Source organism: Haematobia irritans, chromosome 1 (genome assembly GCF_050003625.1).
Source record: "Haematobia irritans isolate KBUSLIRL chromosome 1, ASM5000362v1, whole genome shotgun sequence".
In the NCBI taxonomy this organism is placed as follows: Eukaryota; Metazoa; Arthropoda; class Insecta; order Diptera; family Muscidae; genus Haematobia; species Haematobia irritans.
In genome coordinates this window covers 48576941-48598040 of record NC_134397.1, presented here as the reverse complement: position 1 = coordinate 48598040, position 21100 = coordinate 48576941, and the positions used below count along the sequence as shown (strand labels likewise).

Genomic DNA, 21100 nt, shown 5'->3' with positions numbered 1-21100 from the left:
TCATTTATACGCAATAAGTGATTGCTTGTAGATAAATTTAACAAATTTAAATCATTTGGGATTATATGTTTATGTGATACGACCGACCATAAGTTTATAATTGTTAGAGATTTGCTTGTAGGATTTCCCAACAAGAGGAATACGATATGAAGCTTTTTTTGTCCGTATCACCCTTTATGTTAAGTTGAGAAAAATTTTAAGAAATTTTGAACTATTTTGTGGGAAATACGAATTCAGTAAATCTTTATACTTCATGCCATACTTGTTTACCCACGGCAAAAGGAAGGGGAAAGGTAGCAGATATTTTCAAGCACATAAACCTGTCAAAGTTCGCAAAGAAATATCTGGTTTGGCAAGCCATCTGTACCTTTGGCTTGAAAAGCAGCATTTCATAGCTTCCGGGACTGTCAACCAAGAAATTTACGTGAAAGAGTGTTTGAATAAACGTCTGCTGCCTTTCCTGAAGAAACACGGTTGTTCCGTACTGTTTTGGCCGGATTTGGCATCTTGCCATTACGGTAAAAAGGCCATGGAGTGGTACGCCGCCAACAACGTGCAGGTGGTTCCCAAGGACAAGAACCCTCCCAACACGCCAGAGCTCCGCCCAATTGAGAAATACTGGACTATTGTCAAGCGGAACCTAAATAAGACCAAAAAAACTGCTAAGGACGAGCAGCAGTTCAAGGCAAACTGGCTTTCTGCGGTGAAGAAGGTGGACAAGGTGGCAGTACAAAATCTGATGGCAGGTGTCAAGCGTGAGGCCCGGCAATTCCGATTTGGGAAAGCGAAAGCCTAACTGAATATTTTTCCTGAATTTTATACTAATTGAACTTGAAAAAGAAATTTAATTTGATTTTTTAAATAAACGATTTCACCGATTTACACGCGTTTTCCCTTGACCAAATTTTGACCGTATCACCCTTTACTAATTGTACTCCTAGTGCAAAATTTCAACAAAATTGGGGTAAAACTCTGGCTTTTGGGACCGTATTAGTCCATATCGGGCGAAAGTTATATATGGGAGCTATATCTAAATCTGAACCGATTTCAATAAAATTTGGCACACTTGACTATAGTACTAATTGTTCTTCTTGTGCAAAATTTTAAGCAAATTAGCGTAAAGCTCTGGCTTCTGGGGCCATATATATGGGAGCTATATCTAAATCTGAACCGATTTTTTCCAAAATCAATAGGGTTCTATTCTGAGCCAAAACACATGTATTTGTTTTGGTGCCAAATTTGAAGTCGATTGGACTAAAACTGCGACCTAGACTTTGATTACAAAAATGTGTTCACGGACAGACGGACATGGCTATATAGACTCAGGAGCCCACCCTGAGCATTTTTGCCAAAGACACCATGTTTCTATCTCGTCTTCTGGATGTTGCAAACATATGCACTAACATATAATACCCCGTTCCACAGTGTGGCGCAGGGTATAATAAATTGGATTTAGTTCCCTAGAGATTCATTATCATCTGAGGTACACTCTTCTTTGCAAGCGACTCCCACGTTTTATTCCTCTGAACTACTGTCGAAAGTTATTTAACTAGGGCACACAGAAATTTATTGCAGCCAAGGAAACTTTTTCATATTGGAAAAATTTAACTTAGATATAACAACTAATGAACTAAAATGGAATTAAATTTGCCTTAGTGCCCTAGAGGGTTTACAGCTTTTTGAGTGTATCGAGCCAAAGTTACTTTTGAATTTTAACAGATCAAAGTTATGATATTCTTACCAAATAGCGATTTGAAGTCAGCGTTCCTGAATTGTTTCATAACACGTAGCTAGATTTCCCCCCAAAAAAGCAAAAACAAGCCAGAGAAAACGCTAAATATTTTTTGTACCAAAAGTTAATAGTTAATTCATTCATTATTAATTTAATATTAAGATTCTTCGATTTTGTTGCTCATCTTTCTAAAGGTTATGCACAGAAGTAGCTAGATTATTATAATTGTCATATAATACATTCAATTTCCTTCAAACACATTAAGAGGAAAACTATTAGCAAAAACCTTTTATACAAATATAATTTGATAGAAGTATTAATGGTTAATGTCTGAATTGAGCTTTGAAATATGTGGAAAACCTTATTGAGGCAACTGGGGTTGGATAAAAACACAGTTTTGTCCATATTTCAATAGAAACAAGTCGAAAATAATAAAGACTAAAAACCGCTAAAAATCATAAAATGAAAATTTTCCCCGCAAAAAGACTTTAAAAACAGCCAGCAGGGAAAAATTGGAAAATTGGCAACGCAGCGTCTTAAAATAAAACAAGTAAGTAAAGTCTAAAGTCGGGCGGAGCCGACTATATTATACCCTTCACCACTATGTAGACAAACATTTGTGTTACCATCTCAACTACTTAAAATTTGGTGGGAGCTATATAAAAGTTTGCATTTCCAGATACAAATACATTTAATGGAAACAATTTTTTGTACTTCTACAAAAACTCCAGAATTAAAATTTAAATCGGCTAACGCCCTGGGATGAAACGCAATGTTAATAAAAAATAAGTAAGGAAAGTCTAAAGTCGGGCGGGGCCGACTATATTATACCCTGCACCACTTTGTAGATCTAAATTTCGATACCATATCACATTCGTCAAATGTGTTGGGGGCTATATATAAAGGTTTGTTCCCAATACATACATTTAAATATCACTCGATCTGGACAGAATTTGATAGACTTCTACAAATCTATAGACTCAAAATTTAAGTTGGCTAATGCACTAGGGTGGAACACAATTTTAGTAAAAAATATGGGAAACATTTAAATCTGAAGCAATTTTAAGGAAACTTCGCAAAAGTTTATTTATGATTTATCGCTCGATATATATGTATTAGAAGTTTAGGAAAATTAGAGTCATTTTTACAACTTTTGGACTAAGCAGTGGCGATTTTACAAGGTAAATGTTGGTATTTTGACCATTTTTGTCGAAATCAGAAAAACATAAATGGGAGCTATATCTAAATCTGAACCGATTTCAACCAAATTTGGCACGGATAGCAACAATGCTAATTCTACTCTCTGTGCAAAATTTCAACTAAATCGGAATTAAAAATTGGCCTCTGTGGTCATATGAGTGTAAATCGGGCGAAAGCTATATATGGGAGATATATCCAAATCTGAACCGATTTCAAGCAAATTTGGCAAGCATAGTTACAACGCTAATTCTACTCCCTGTGCAAAATTTCAACTAAATCGGAGCAAAAAATTGGCCTCTGTGGGCAAATGAGTGGAAATCGGGCGAAAGCTATATATGAGAGCTATATCTAAATCTGAACTGATTTCCACCAAATTTGACACGCATAGCTATAATGCTAATTCTACTCCCTGTGCAAAATTTCAACTAAATCGGAGCAAAAAATTGGCCTCTGTGGACAAAGGAGTGTAAATCGGGCGAAAGCTATATATGGGAGCTATATCTAAATCTGAACCGATTTGGATGATATTTTGCAAGTTTTTCGAGACTCATAAAATATTGGGATGTACGGAATTTCAGGAAGATCGGTTGATATACACGCCAATTATGACCAGATCGGTGAAAAATATATATGGCAGCTATATCTAAATCTGAACCGATTTTTTCCAAAATCAATAGGGATCGTCTTTGAGCCGAAACAGGACCCTATACCAAATTTTAGGGCAATCGGACTAAAACTGCGAGCTGTACTTTGCACACAAAAATACATCAACAGACAGACAGACAGACGGACAACGCTAAATCGACTCAGAATTTAATTCTAAGCCGATCCGTATACTAAAAGGTTGGTCTATGATTACTCCTTCTTGGCGTTACATACAAATGCACAAACTTATTATACCCTGTACCACAGTAGTGGTGAAGGGTATAAATATTGGAAATATGAAGCGAGAGAAATTTTAATGCAGTTGTACAAAAGAACATTTATGATTTATCGGGCGATACATTGGTATTCGAGATATAGGACAATTTGAGTAATATTTACAATTTTTGCTACTCAACAGTGGCGATTTTACAAGTATATTGGTTAGATCTCGCCAAGATATGTGGTCAAGTGTGGGTTGTGATATATTATTTGGTATAGTCGGGCGACTTGGAGCCTTATTTAAAACTCATCCGTTCTGTGGAAATTTTGGTATTGCAGTGTGTAGGATATGGCTAAGATATGGGGAAATCATCACAGAATTTTGTGTAAAGTGTGAGAATTTTGGCCATATTTGTATTCTCTGAGGAAACTATCCAGTCAATTGGAGGAAAATCCCATTGAAAATGGGTCTAAAATATGAAACAGTCTACCATTTTTCCCCAACTCTGGTGTACTTATATATGGGAGCTATATAAAATCTGAACCAATTTTGACTAAATTTGACATGCATAGTTAGAATAATAATTCTGCTATCTATGCGAAATTTCACGTAAATGGGAGTATAACTTTGGCCCCCTTGGTCATATGAGTGCAAATCGGACGGGAGATATATATGTAAGCCATATCTAAATCTGAACCGATTTCAACCAAATTGTCCACAATTACCTATAGTACTAAACGTACTCCTTGTGCGAAATTTGAAGCAAATCACGGCAAAACTCTGGATTTTGAGGCTATATAAGATCAAATCCAACGAATTATATATATATATATATATATATATATATATATATATATATATATATATATATATATATATATATATATATATATATATATATATATATATATATATATATATATATATATATATATATATATATATATATATATTCGTTGGATTTGATCTTATATAGCCTCAAAATCCAGAGTTTTGCCGTGATTTGCTTCAAATTTCGCACAAGGAGTACGTTTAGTAGTATAGGTAATTGTGGACAATTTGGTTGAAATCGGTTTAGATTTAGATATGGCTTACATATATATCTCCCGTCCGATTTGCACTCATATGACACTCATATGACACATATATATATATATATATATATATATATATATATATATATATATATATATATATATATATATATATATATATATATATATATATATATATATATATATATATATATATATATATATATATATATATATATATATATATATATATATATATATATATATATATATATATATATATATATATATATATATATATATATATATATATATATATATATATATATATATATATATATATATATATATATATATATATATATATATATATATATATATATATATATATATATATATATATATATATATATATATATATATATATATATATATATATATATATATATATATGTATATATATATATATATATATATATATATATATATATATATATATATATATATATATATATATATATATATATATATATATATATATATATGGGAGCTATATCTAAATCTGAATCGATTTGGACCATATTTGGCACATACAATAGTATCGTTAAAAGTACCGCTTGTGCAAAATTTGAAGTCAGGGCAAAACTCTGGCTTTTGAGACCATATAAGTCCAAATCAGGCGAAGGATATATATGTGAGCTATATCTAAATCTGAATCGATTTTAACAAAATTTGACACACTTAACGATACTATTAAACGTACCCCTTCTGCAAAATTTGAAGCAAATAACGGCAAAACTCTGGCTTTTGTGGCCATATAAGTTCAAATCGGACGAAAGATATATATGGGAGCTATATCTAAATTTTAACCGATTTCAATCAAATTTACCAAGCATTGGTAGAATGTCAATTCTACCCTCTCTGCAAAATTTCACGAAGATCGGTAGTAAACTTTGGCCTCTGTGGTCATATGAGTCTAATGCGGACGAAAGATATATATGGGAGCTATATCTAAATCTGAACCGATTTGGCTGATAGTTTGCACGATTTTCGAGATTCATAAAATATTTGGATGTACGGTATTTCAAGAAAATCGGTTGATAAACACGCTAACTATGACCACCCTGTACCACAGTAGTGGTGAAGGGTATAATGATCCTAAATTCCTGCATTATTTTCAAAAAAGGTCTATATAATACTATATTAAAATCTAAAAAAACTCTAACAATAGCCTATTACATTTTTGCAATTTTATAACTTCGATAAAAAATACCCCAAAATCTAACCAGTAAGGAAAGTCTAAAGTCGGGCGGGGCCGACTATATTATACCCTGCACCACTTTGTAGATCTAAATTTTCGATGCCATATCACATCCGTCAAATGTGTTGGGGGCTATATATAAAGGTTTGTCCCAAATACATACATTTAAATATCACTCGATCTGGAAGAATTTGATAGACTTCTACAAACTCTATAGACTCAAAATTTAAGTCGGCTAATGCACTAGGGTGGAACACAATGTTAGTAAAAAAATATGGGAAACGTTTAAATCTGAAGCAATTTTAAGGAAACTTCGTAAAAGTTTATTTATGATTTATCGCTCGATATATATGTATTAGAAGTTTAGGAAAATTAGAGTCATTTTTACAACTTTTCGACTAAGCAGTGGCGATTTTACAAGGAAAATGTTGGTATTTTGACCATTTTTGTCGAAATCAGAAAAACATATATATGGGAGCTATATCTAAATCTGAACCGATTTCAACCAAATTTGGTACGCATAGCTACAATGCTAATTCTACTCCCTGTGCAAAATTTCAACTAAATCGGAGTTAAAAATTAGCCTCTGTGGTCATATGAGTGTAAATCGGGCGAAAGCTTTATATGGGAGATATATCCAAATCTGAACCGATTTCAAGCAAATTTGGCACGCATAGTTACAACGCTAATTCTACTCCCTATGCAAAATTTCAACTAAATCGGAGTTAAAAATTGGCCTCTGTGGGCAAATGAGTGGAAATCGGGCGAAAGCTATATATGGGAGCTATATCTAAATCTGAACCGATTTCCACCAAATTTGACACGCATAGCTATAATGCTAATTCTACTCCCTGTGCAAAATTTCAACTAAATCGGAGCAAAAAATTGGCCTCTGTGGACAAAGGAGTGTAAATCGGGCGAAAGCTATATATGGGAGCTATATCTAACTCTGAACCGATTTGGATGATATTTTGCAAATTTTTCGAGACTCATAAAATATTGGGATGTACGGAATTTCAGGAAGATCGGTTGATATACACGCCAATTATGACCAGATCGGTGAAAAATATATATGGCAGCTATATCTAAATCTGAACCGATTTTTTCCAAAATCAATAGGGATCGTGTTTGAGCCGAAACAGGACCCTATACCAAATTTTAGGACAATCGGGCTTAAACTGCGAGCTGTACTTTGCACACAAAAATACATCAACAGACAGACAGACAGACAGACGGACAGACAGACAGACGGACATCGCTAAATCGACTCAGAATTTAATTCTAAGCCGATCCGTATACTAAAAGGTTGGTCTATGATTACTCCTTCTTGGCGTTACATACAAATGCACAAACTTATTATACCCTGTATAATGATCAATTTAAAATGATGGCAACCCTATACATGTTATCAATAATACATGTACTCATACGGTGAATAAATCCGCATAAAAACAAACTATGAGTACTAACTGAGAGTCAGTAACATTGTAAATCATCTAGAAGAAGAATTGGCTTGTTTGCATGAATGAATGAATGAATGATTGAAAAAAAGAGTGAGATAAAACATTCGAATGTTTTTATGACTCCACTACCACCACCACCATACACAATGATTGAAATCCCTCAAACCATTTAATCACTTGTGCTTGGCTAAAAAGTCGTAGTTGTTATCTAAGTGACAATATACAAGTCTTGCATACTAGCAACCGGACAGACTATTTTCGCTCGTATTTTCACACATACTTGCAAAACAACAAAACATGAAACAACCAATCCCAACGGTTTAATATTTGATTCGGTGCCGTTTCGTTTATCGTCTGATGTGGTGGAAGGCTAATTACTTTCAAAATTCACGGGGAAGAACTCTTAGGCAGGTTGCTACACATTGTGGCCCCTTTATTAGCGGACGGACGGAATAAAATCAGAAAAAAACAATCAAGAAAAAAACATTGTCAAAATGTGAATCCCGGCAGTATTTTCAGTGAACTCTGGGTATATGTTTTTTGGTGGAAAAGTAATGAGCTCAAATGATGATGTTGATGTTACCGCTGATGGCAATCATGAACTTTAACAATACCTTGATTTTGTACACGAACAGTGAAATATTTGTTTTGAAATTTTGTAGCCATATTCGTAAACTATTATTGAATCGAGATAGAAATACTAAAAAGACTACATTCAAAATATGGACTTTTGTTAACTACACTGCAAAAAATATTTACGTGATATTAAAGATTATGTAACCTCAATTTTAGGATACGCAATTTACACACTATTAAGGACAAATTTCTTTAAAATAATGAAATTTTAATTAAAAGAAAGTTTATAATCTTTGCTTCAAAAAATGTTTTCATTAAATTTAGGACACACATTTTGAAAATTTGCATCCTTTCGTTAAAGATGCATGTCTTTAAACTAAGGCAAATTTTTCTTAAAGTAACGAAACACATTTTTAATTTAAAGAAATCGTCCTTAAATTAACTGGAATATTGAATCTTAGATTTAAGATAAAAACTCTTCAAATATAGGCTAAGACTTATTTAGAGGATTTAGCATCTTTGGTTTAAAGTTTTTTTTTGCAATTAGGAAAATATTTTGTACTTCGAAGTATCCCTCATAATTTGGATTGTTAAAGGGGCACTTGTTTGTACGTGAATAGCTTTATTAATATACCGGAAAAATAGAATGAAAATTCGATAAATGAGATCTGTATCCTAATTTTAATTTTATAGATCCTTATAGATTCCTTATTTTAAAGAACCCGTATCTTTGGCTCGGAATCAATACCAAAATCCTTAAAAGGTCAAAATCTTTGTATCCAAGTAAATTTTTTTTTGAGTGTACACTCAAAAGAAAAAAAAGTGTATACATATATTCGGCCATGCCGAATCTTCTATACCCTCCACCATGGATTGCGTAGAAACTTCTTCGAAAGCCTGTCATCCACAATCGAATTCTTGGGTTGTAGTAATACTTACCGATGGCAAGGTATCTTAAAACTTCTTAACATCGTTTTCTAAATTGTGAGTTAGTCCATACGTGGTATATATTTGACAAAAAAGGTATGTATAGGTAAGTCTACAAATAATTACGAATCGATATGGACTTTTGCACGGTACGTAGAGAGCCAAAATTGAAATATAGGCGTCGCTTATATGGGGGCTATATACAATTATGAACTTGATATGGACCAATTTTTGTGTGATTGGGGATCGATTTATCTGAGGGATATATATAATTATAGACCGACCATACCTAACTAGGTCCATAGGCATGGTTGTTAACGGTCATATACTAGCACAATGTCCCAAATTTGAACTAACTCGGAAGAAATTTGCTCCTCCAAGAGGCTCCAAAGCCAAATCTCGGGATCGGTTTATATGGTTATATGATTATGGGCCGATATGGACCACTTTTGGCATGGTTGTTAAATATCATATACTAACACCACGTACCAAATTCCAACCAGATCGGATGAATTTTGCTTCTCCAAAAGGCACCTGAGGTCAAATCTGGGGATCGGTTTATATGGGGGCTATATATAATTATGGACTGATATGGACCAATTCCTGCATGGTTGTTAGATACCATATACTAACACCACGTTCTAAATTTCTATCAGATCGGATGAATTTTGCTTCTCAAAAAGGCACCGGAGGTCAAATCTGGAGATCGGTTTGTATGGGGGCTATATATATATATAATTATCGACCGATTTCGACCAATTTTTGCGGGTTTTTAAGGCCATATATTAACACCACATACCAAATTTCAACTGAATCAGATGAATTGTGGTCTTCCAAGAGGTTCCGGAGGTCAAATCTGGGGTTTGGTTTATATGGGGGCTACATATAATTATGGACCGGTATGGATCAATTCCTGTATGGTTGTTAGAGACCATATACTAACACTACGTACAAAATTTCAACCGAATCGGATGAAATTTGCTTCTCTTAGAGGTTCCGCAAAGCCAAATCTGGGGATCGGTTTATATGGGGGCTATATATAATTATGGACCGATATGGACTAATTTTTGTATGATTTTGTATGGAGACCATATACTAACACCTTGTACCAAATTTCAGCCGGATCGGATGAAATTTGCTTCTCTTTGAGGCTCCGCAAAGGCAAATCTGGGGATCGGTTTATATGGGGGCTATATATATAATTATAGACCAATGTGGACCAATTTTTGCATGGTTGTTAGAGACCATATACCAACACCATGTACCAAATTTCAGCCGGATCGGATGAAATTTGCTTCTCTTAGAGGCTCCGCAAAGGCAAATCTGGGGATCGGGCTATATATAATTATGGACCGATGTGGACCAATTTTTGCGTAATTGTTAGAGACTATATAGTTACACCATGTACCAAATTTCAGCCGGATCGGATGAAATTTGCTTCTCTTAGAGGCTCCGCAATTCTAATCGGGGTATCGGTTTATATGGGGGCTATATATAATTATGGACCGATGTGGACCAATTTTTGCGTAATTGTTAGAGACCATATAGTTACACCATGTACCAAATTTTAGCCGGATCGGATGAAATTTGCTTCTCTTAGAGGCTCCGCAAGCCAAATCTTGGGATCGGTTTATATGGGGGCTATATATAATTATGAACCGATGTGGACCAATTTTTGCATGATTGTTAGAGACCGTATACTAACATCATGTACCAAATTTCAGCCGGATCGGATGAAATTTGCTTCTATTAGAGGATCCGCAAGCCAAATCTGGGGGTCCGCAAGCCAAATCTGGAGGTCCTATGGTGGAGGGCATAAAAATACTTTAATGCTTTTGGGAATTGGGTTCATATTGAACTTCTGTGTACGGTCAGTGAACCTTATACTCGCGTTTAGTTCATAAGTTTGTAGAAATGCTGTAAAAAGAAGTCGGTCTTGAAATCAAAACAAATAAGACGGATGCAGTTCCTATAAAAATGCAATCATTTGCGGCATCATTTGCCAAATAAAATTTCAAATTCTTAATTATTGAATACAACAGACGAATAACCAAACGAACATAGAAGTGGATAGGACACACACTACGCAAATGTCCCAGAAGCATTTAAAGAACTGCTCTAGATTGTAACCCCTAAGGACCCCAGAAATCTGTCTCCACACACAGAGAAGGAATATGATCACCTCAAACATGTTTCAAGAGCAAAATGTTATTTTTGTATGGTGACCATGTAACATGTTTGTCTCTAAAATGTTATTTTCTCGTTAAATATAACCTGCTAGCCGAAATCAGATACATGATTTCCGAGAAAATAACATGGTTGCGAAAACCATGTTACATGGTCACCACCCAAAAATAATATTTTGCTCTTAAAACATGTTTGAGGTGATCATATTCCTTCTCTGGGTGCATGCATCCCAAAGGATTGAATAAGTTATTGGAAGAAATCAAATTTATATGTAACAATAGAAGATAATGGAATTTTCTTATAAATCCTCTATGGGAACAGAGTAGAATGGAATAAAGGAAAAAAGTGTAATGAAGTTATTGCCGAACTAGTTTGAACTCCAAATACTTTCAGTAAAATTTGCCTAAGACACACTTCAGAGACATATCAATTTAACCCTTATACTACGTTGGGTATTAGGTCGTATTTTTCATCACCGAATTTCTTACTTTTGGATTATAATTAAAAGTTCTTACTACACACAAAAAATTTTTTCTCTGATTCAATCACCAAATTAATTGATCCAATTAATTTTCTAATTGAAATGTCTTCAATCACGAAAATGATAGTATCAATCACAGTTTTAATTGGGCATAGAAAAAATTCTTGATTAAAAAATTAATTGATTTTTTCAGCAAAATTCAATTAATTTTTAATTGATTCAATTAAAAATTTAATTGATGTTGATTGCAAAACGCAATTAATTTATTAATTAAAAAAGGTAACTATTTTTAATTACTTAGTTAGATTGGCTTAGAGTTTTTATTTGGATTAACAAATGATAGTTTGAAATACATTTTTAATTAAAAAAGTTAAAAAAAATCAGCACTTTTTTTAACTGAATTTGTCTTCCGAATTTGATTAAAAAGTTAATTGTATCAATTAATTTTTTAATTAAACATTTTAAAAATTTCAATCATTGACTTAATTAACTTAATGTTTCTATCGTGATTAAAAAGTTAATTGTATCAATTAATTTATTAATTGAAAAAATTTTCAACTTCAATTAACTTTTTAATTGGAAATATTTTGGTGATATTTTTTTCTGTGTACTCAGCATGAATTCAGCATATGTTACCAATTAATGCACTGAGTGATAGAAATTGTTAATTATATTCGAACAGTAAGATATGCGGTGTTGAAAAATACGATATGGGTCATCAAATGACCCCAACGTAGTATAAGGGTTAACCGAAAAAGGAAAATTTCAAAGAGGATTAGGTCACTCATTTAAAGACGAAACAAGTTTAAGCATAGAATTAAGAATTCTTAATCTTAATATTAAGTTAATATTTTGTAGGGTATAATTACACTGGTTCAATTCTCAGATCTGCAAATAATTCTAACTAAACATAGCAGATGGTAATAAGTTCAATTTTTTTTGACAAAAATATACAAATATATAGGGGAACTCCCACTTGTTTACACATTTATGAAAATGTTTTGAATATTTCTTAATTGTATATAGATATATTTCTGCAAACCAAAATAAACAAAATAACATAAATCTCAACCAAAAGGGGAAAAACTAAAGGGGAAGGTCATCATCTTGTACATCTTGCTATAATCAAATGGGTGATGTACCTTATTGATTTGTTAGCATTCGTTTCTACACATAGAGAAATGATGGTAAAATACGTAAGATACGAAATGCTGAAATTCTACAACTAATAAAATTAATTGAGAATATACGACTAAAAGTTCAGCAATGGCGAATCTTACTACTAAGTCGATTACAATCGAATTATTTTCATGCGGAAAGAAACTTCTCTATCCCCTCTAGAAGAAGTTAAATCGGGATACAAGCGTCTATAAAGGCTATATCAAAGTCTTTCCGATATAAACCAAATTTGGCATATCTCTTTATGGACATAAAATACATATTGATTCCTATATTTGGAGAAAATTGGATAAAAGTTTCGGTATCTAGATGCCCAAAAATTTAAAACGGAAGATCAAATCTGGAAATCTATTTATTTGGGGATATAAGCCCAAATATGAACCGATATAAACATAATTTCACACAAGACGGAAAATAGAAATTTACACCAATGAAGTTTTTTTTATACCCTCCACAATAGGATGAGGGGTATATTAACTTTGTCATTCCGTTTGTAACACAACAAAATATTGCTCTAAGACCCCATAAAGTATATATATTCTGCGTCGTGGTGAAATTCTGAGTCGATCCAAGAATGTCCGTACGTCCGTCTGTTGAAATCACGATAACTTCCGAACGAAACTTGGCACAAGTAGTTGTTATTGATGTAGGTCGGATGGTGTTGCAAATGGACCACATTGGCCTTGCAGCTTGGGGAGCCTCTAAGATAAGCATATTTCTTCCGATCTGGCTGAAATTTGGTACATGGTGTAAGCATATGGTCTCTAACAACCATGCAAAAGTTGGTCTACATCGATCCATAATTATATATAGCCCCCATATAAACCGATCCCCAGATTTGGCTTGTGGACCTTCTAAGAGAAGTAAATTTCATACGATGAGGCTGAAATTTTGTACATGGTGTTAGTATATGGTCTCAAACTACCAAAGAAAAATTGGTCTACATCGATCCATAATTATATATAGCCCCCATATAAACCGATCCCCAGATTTGGCTTGTGAACCTTCTAAAAGTAGCAAATTTCATCTTTCCCGACTGAAATTTGGTACATGGTGTTAGTATATGGTCTCAAACTACCAAACAAAAATTGGTCCATATCGATCCATAATTATATATAGCCCCCATATAAACCGATCCCCAGATTCGACCTCCGGAGCCTATTGGAGGAGCAAAACTCATCCGATCCAATTAAAATTTGGAATGTGGTTTTCGTATATGGTCTTTAACAATCATGCAAAAATTGGTCCATATCGGTCTACAATTATATATAGTCCCCATATAAACCGATCCCCAGATTTGACTTCCATAGCCTCTTGGAGGAGCAAAATTCATCCGATCCGGTTGAAATTTGGTACGTAGATTTAGAATATGGTTCCTAACAACCGTGCAAACATTTATCCATATCAGTTCATAATTATATATAGTCCCCATATTTGACCTCCTCCGGAGCCTCTTGGAGTAGCAAATTTCATCCGAGCCGGTTGAAATTTGGTACGTGGTCTAAGTATTTAGTCTTTAGAAAACATGCAAAAATTCGTCCATATCGGTCCAATTATATAGCCCCCATAGGTTAGGTTAGGTACAGTGGCAGCCCGATAAAGGGTGATACGGTCAAAATTTGGTCAATATAAACTTGACGTATTTCTTTCAATTCTGAACACCCCTCATTTTGAAGGTGTGTGTGTGTAGAATGTTGCTCCTATTTTGATTTTGGAATTCACTCTTCATTTGTCAAAATGGCGTCCAAGCACGAAGAGCAGCGTATCAAAATTTTGCTCGCGCATCGCGAAAATCCGAGCTACTCACACGTAAAGCGGGCAAAATCGCTAAAAGTTGCCAAATCAACCGTTCAAATGTAATTAAAGTGTTTGGGGAACGTTTGTCGACAGCCAGAAAGTCTGGATCGGGGGGAAATCGAAAACCGGATGCCGCTGAGACGACAAAGAGAGTTGCCGGTAGTTTCAAGCGAAACCTTAACCTCTCTCTCTCCGAGATGCCGCAAATAAGCTGGGTGTATCGTCTACAACCGTGCATCGAGCCAAAAAACGAGCCGGACTATCGACTTACAAGAAGGTAGTGACTCCAAATCGCGATGATGAACAAAATACGACGGCCAAAGCGCGATCCCGGAGGCTGTACACGACGATGCTGACGAAGTTTGACTGCGTGGTAATGGACGACGAAACCTACGTCAAAGCCGACTACAAGCAGCTTCCGGGACAGGAGTTTTATACGGCAAAAGGAAGGGGAAAGATAGCAGATATTTTCAAGCACATAAAACTGTCAAAGTTCGGAAAGAAATATCTGGTTTGGCAAGCCATCTGTATCTGTGGCTTGAAAAGCAGCATTGTCATAGCTTCCGGGACTGTCAACCAAGAAATTTACGTGAAAGATTGTTTGAATAAACGTCTGCTGCCTTTCCTGAAGAAACACGGTTGTTCCGTACTGTTTTGGCCGGATTTGGCATCTTGCCATTACGTTAAAAAGGCCATGGAGTGGTACGCCGCCAACAACGTGCAGGTGTTTCCCAAGGACAAGAACCCTCCCAACACGCCAGAGCTCCGCCCAATTGAGAAATACTGGGCTATTGTCAAGCGGAACCTAAAGAAGACCAAAACAACTGCTAAGGACGAGCAGCAGTTCAAGGCAAACTGGCTTTCTGCGGCGAAGAAGGTGGACAAGGTGGCTGTACAAAATCTGATGGCAGGTGTCAAGCGTGAGGCCCGGCAATTCGGATTTGGAAAATCGAACGCCTAACTGAATATTTTTCCTGAATTTTATACTAATTGAACTTGAAAAAGAAATTTAATTTGATTTTTTAAATAAACGATTTCACAGATTTACACGCGTTTTCCCTTGACCAAATTTTGACCGTATCACCCTTTATTTCAGGCTCACTTAGACTATCCATTGTGATACCACAGTGGTGAACTTCTCTCTTATCACTGAGTGCTGCCCGATTCTATGTTAAGCTCAATGACAATGGACCTCCTTTTTATAGCCGAGTCCGAACGGCGTTCCACATTATAGTGAAACCACTTAGAGAAGCTTTGAAACCCTCAGAAATATCACCAGCATTACTGAGGTGGGATATCCACCGATGAAAAACATTTGGTGTTTGGTCGAATTGGGTTTGAACCCACTACCCTGTGTATGCAAGACGGGCATGCTAATCATTGCACCACGGTGGCTCCCTATATAGCCCCCATATAAACCGATCCCCAAATTTGACCTCCGGAGCCTCTTGGAGGAGCAAAATTAATCCGATTCGGTTGAAATTTTTTTATGCTAGTATATAGCCGCTAACAACCATGCCAAAATTGACATGGTTGGTCTATAGTTATATATAGCCCCCAGATAAACCTATCGCCAATCACACAAAGATTGGTCCATATCGGTTCGTAATTGCATATAACATAGCACCCTTATAAAGCAACCCCCATATTTCAATTCGGCTCTAATTACCGCTCACAACTTTATATCCGTTGGTAATTATTTATACACTTATATACGTATCTAATCTGTTTTTTTCTGTGTCTTTCTTTTTTTTTGTTGTCTAATATATACCACGTAGGGTCTAACTTACAATTTAGAGGACGATGTTAAGAAGTTTTAATATGGCAAGGTCATCGGCAAGTATCACCACAACCCAAGTAATTCAATTGTGGATGACAGTCTTTAGTAGAATTTTCTACACAATCCATGGTGGAGGATACATAAGATTCGGCCTGGCCAAACTTACGGCCGTATATACTTGTTTATTGTTGCAGTTGTTTTTTTTTTTTGTTTGCTATACAATGTTCGTTGGGAATTTGGTTGGTCTAAAATTTGGTTTGGGAGAAAAGAATTATTTTTTTTTGCCTGAAGATTTCTAGTCCTTAAAATACGAATGCGATTTTTGTGTAGCATAGAAGGCGCATTTCTCCGATACAAAGATCTTTTACTTGACCAAAAACCGATTAACTTCATTCAAGTTATTTTGTCCTTAGAAATAAGCCATTCTACCTTAAAATGCTTCCACCGAAGCCAATAAGGTAAAGACAAAATTTTTACAACTTGCTACGCTTTGTTTTTTCAGTGTAGTTTTTTTTTCATTCCATATGTCATTCGGTGTAGTCTACTCTTCTTTTTGTATATAATCAATTCATTTATAATTGCCTATAAATATTATAAATTTCTCCGATTATATTGTTCTCACTTTTTAGTCGAACAACCATTACACATTGCCAATTAATTTTGCATCACAGCAACTTTTAAGGGGATTTTTCTTGGGGTTTTAATGACATTCCCTTTTGGTGATTGACCCAGTTGTCACCCTACTGTTTTTATTTTTGTGTTTCTACAACATTTTTGTTTGATATTTCCCACACTATGGTAGTCTACTCACCTTTCCTGGTGCTATTCGAAGAATTATTGATTAAAATTCAAAGCAAATTAATTTGGTCGTATTACACATACGTTTGTTTTCCAGTAAATTTATGATATTGGTCTGCATGGACTAGTGAAGCGTAGTTTTTTTTTTGTTTGTACTTCTTTGAAATTCTTGATGAATGAATTCCAAAAACCACCATGGACTTAACTTGTTTAGTTGTTATCGAACACTAAGTGCAAGCTTGATAGTCAAAGCCTTAACAACAGGTACTAAAAGCTGGCGGAGGTAGACATAATTTTGATGGCACTAAATGCCGCATTGGTTAGCAAGGGGAAATTTTTAAATAAAGAAGAAATACTTGCGAGCATAAGACAACTGTTAACAAGTATATACAGTAGTAAGTTCGGCCGGGTCGAATCTTAAATACCCACCACCATGAATCAAATATAATAGTTTCCTTTGAAAATTTCAGGGTGGTTTGATGACAGATATTTTCCCAAGCAGATCAGTTTAACCACAGATAAATGTAAAGATTTTACCTATGAAGACTAGATCAGATTCTGAATTTATAAGAACCATTTTTTGTTAGAGTTTTAGAGGAATCATAAACATCTCTTGTAAGTGTGCAAGAAAATGATGAAATAACGCCTTGATCTTAAATCTCAAAATCTGTAGAATTTCACGCCAATTATTTAAATGACTACGAGAAGTAAAATCTGGAAATTTTTCATTCAGTTTTAAGCAATTTTCATGATCAGTGCGCCTTCTATACCCTCAATAAGTGAAAACGGTCTATATGGAGGCCTTACCAACTGGACGGATACAACTAAATCATATACACTTTGTTATGGGTCTAAAAAGCCAGTATATTTTCAATTTGTGGATAATCGGATAAAAACTACAATTTTTAGAAACCTTAGGAGTTAAATCGGGAGTTCGGTGTAATGGGGGCTATACCAAAATATGGAAGGATACACACAGTATTCAGCATATTTAATTGTAGTTCTAAAATCTAGACCCCAAATCGGAGGGCCGGTTTATAAGGGGGCTATATCAAAAACTGTACCTATACTCAATATATTCGGCACACCCCTTTATGGTCCTAGAATAACAGGTTGGCTGATAAGTTCCCGGTCTGACACATAGATGGCGTCGCTAGTATTAAATGCATATTATTTTTATATAGTACCAACCTTCAAATGATTCGTGTCAAAATTTGACGTCTGTAAGTCAATCAGTTTGTGAGATAGAGCGTCTTTAGTGAGGCAAATTTTGTTATTGTGAAAAAAAAATAGAAAAAAAGGAATTTCGTGTTTTGATAAAATACTGTTTTCTGAAGAGAAAAAATACGGTGGAAGAAAAAAATTGGCTTGATAATGAGTTTCCGGACTCTGCCCCAGGGAAATCAACAATCATTGATTGGTATGCAAAATTCAAGCGTGGTGAAATGATCACGGAGGACGATGAACGTAGTGGACGCCCGAAAGAGGTGGTTACCGACGAAAACATCAAAAAAATCCACAAAATGATTATGAATGACCGTAAAATGAAGTTGATCGAGATAGCAGAGGCCTTAAAGATATCAAAGGAACGTGTTGGTCATATCATTCATCAATATTTGGATATGCGGAAGCTCTGTGCAAAATGGGTGCCGCGCGAGCTCACATTTGACCATAAACAACTACGTGTTAATGATTCTGAGCGGTGTTAGCAGCTGTTAACTCGTAATACACCCGAGTTTTTCCGTCGATATGTGACAATGGATGAGACATGGCTCCATCACTACACTCCTGAGTCCAATCGACAGTCGGCTGAGTGAACAACGACCGGTGAACCGTCTCCCACCCACCGTATTCTCCAGATCTGGCCCCCAGCGACTTTTTCTTGTTCTCAGACCTCAAAAGGATGCTCGCAGGGAAAAAATTTGCAATGAAGAGGTGGCCTGAGGCCTATTTTGAGGTAAAACCGAAGGAGTACTACCAAAATGGTATCAAACAATTGGAAGGTCTTTATAATCGTTGTAGCGCTCGTGAAGGGAGCTATGTTGAATAATAAACACGAATTTTGACAAAGAAATGTGTTTTTCTTTGTTAGACCGGTTATCTCTAGATTTCCAATTTCAGGCAAATTGGTAAAAACTACGGATTCTAGAAGCCCAAGAAGTAAATCTGGAGATCGGTCTATATGGGGGCTATAACAAAACATGGACCGATAATCACAGTTTTCGGTACATCTCTTTATTTTCCTAGAATACCCCTAGATTTCGGATTTGAGGCAAATTGGGCAAAAAAAGACGAAGAAGTAAAATCGGGAGATCGGTCTATATGGGGGCTATATCAAAACATGGACCGATACTCACACCATTTTCGGCACACGTCTTTAGGGTCCTAGAGTACCTCAAGATTTCAAATTTCAGGCAAATTGGATAAAAACTACGGATTCTAGAAGCCCAAGAAGTAAAACCGGGAGATCGGTCTATATGGGGGCTATATCAAAACATGGACCGATAAACTGCATTTTGGCACACCTCTTTATGGTCCTAGAATACCTCTAGATTTCCAATTTCAGGCAAACGGGATAAAAACTACGGATTCTAGAAGCCCAAGAAGTAAAACCGGGAGATCGGTCTATATGGGGGCTATATCAAAACATGGACCGATAATCACCATTTTCGGCACATCTCTTTATTTTCCTAGAATACCTCTAGATTTCCAATTTCAGGAAAATTGGGTAAAAACTACGGATTCTAGAAGCCCAAGAAGTAAAATCGGAAGATCGGTCTATATGGGGGCTATATCAGAACATGTACCGATAATCACCATTTTCTGCACATCTCTTTATTTTCCTAGAATATCTCTAGATTTCCATTTTGAGGCAAATTGGATAAAAATTACGGATTCAGAAGCCCAAGAAGTAAATTCGGGAGAACGGTCTATATGGAGGCTATATCAAAACATGGACCGATAATCACCATTTTCGGAACACCTCCTTAAGGTCCTAGAATACCCCTAGATTTCCAATTTGAAGCAAATTGGATAAAAATTACGGATTCTAGAAGACCAACAAATAAAATCGGGAGATCGGTCTATATGGTAGCTATATCAAAACATGAACCGGTACTCCCCATTTTCGCACACGTTTTTAGGGCACCTCTAGATTTCAAATTTCAGTTAAATTGGGTTAAAACTATGGATTCTAGAAGCCCAAGAAATAAAATCGGGAGATCGGTCTATATGGGGGCTATATCAAAACATGGACCGATACACTCCATTTTGGCACACCTCTTTATGGTCCTAGAATACCTCTAGATTTCCAATTTCAGGCAAATGGGATAAAAACTACAGTTTTTATAAGCCCAAGACCCCAAATCGGGAGGTCGGTTTATATGGGGGACTATATCAAAACTTGGAGCGATATAGCCCATCTTCGAACTTGATCTGCCTGTAAACAAAAAACGAACTTGTGCCAAATTTCAGGACGATAGCGCCATTATTAAAGGCTGTAGCGTGATTACAACAGAAAGACAGACGGACATGCTTCTATCGTCTTAGAATTTCTCCCTGATCAAGAATATATATAGTTTATATAGTCGGAAATCGATATTTCGATGTGTTACAAACGGAATGACAAACTTATACCCCCGTCACCATTCTATGGTGGTGGGTATTAAAAGGGTATTTTTTGTGAGTTAACATGAATTCTGAGAAAACATTGAGAACCCTGCAAAACAATAAAGCAAAAAGAACAGTGAATCACAATAAGATTAAGTTAAAAACAACTTATTTTTTGTATAGCATAAAAATATACATATATTTTTTAAGT

At 35.2% G+C, this 21100-nt stretch overlaps 2 protein-coding genes across 5 annotated transcripts in view; one reads left to right on the top strand and one right to left on the bottom strand.

The window, feature by feature from the left end:
- Positions 1 to 17487, bottom strand: part of PGRP-LB (Peptidoglycan recognition protein LB) — a 58370-nt gene extending 40883 nt beyond the window's left edge. The window contains exon 1 of the mRNA XM_075290229.1: positions 17294 to 17487. The gene's annotated coding sequence lies outside the window, so the exon portion shown is untranslated. The remainder of the gene's footprint in view (positions 1 to 17293) is intronic.
- The window catches only part of LOC142220845 (uncharacterized), a 175657-nt gene that overhangs the window by 119171 nt on the left and 35386 nt on the right, over positions 1 to 21100 (top strand). The gene's annotated exons all lie outside the window — the stretch shown is intronic.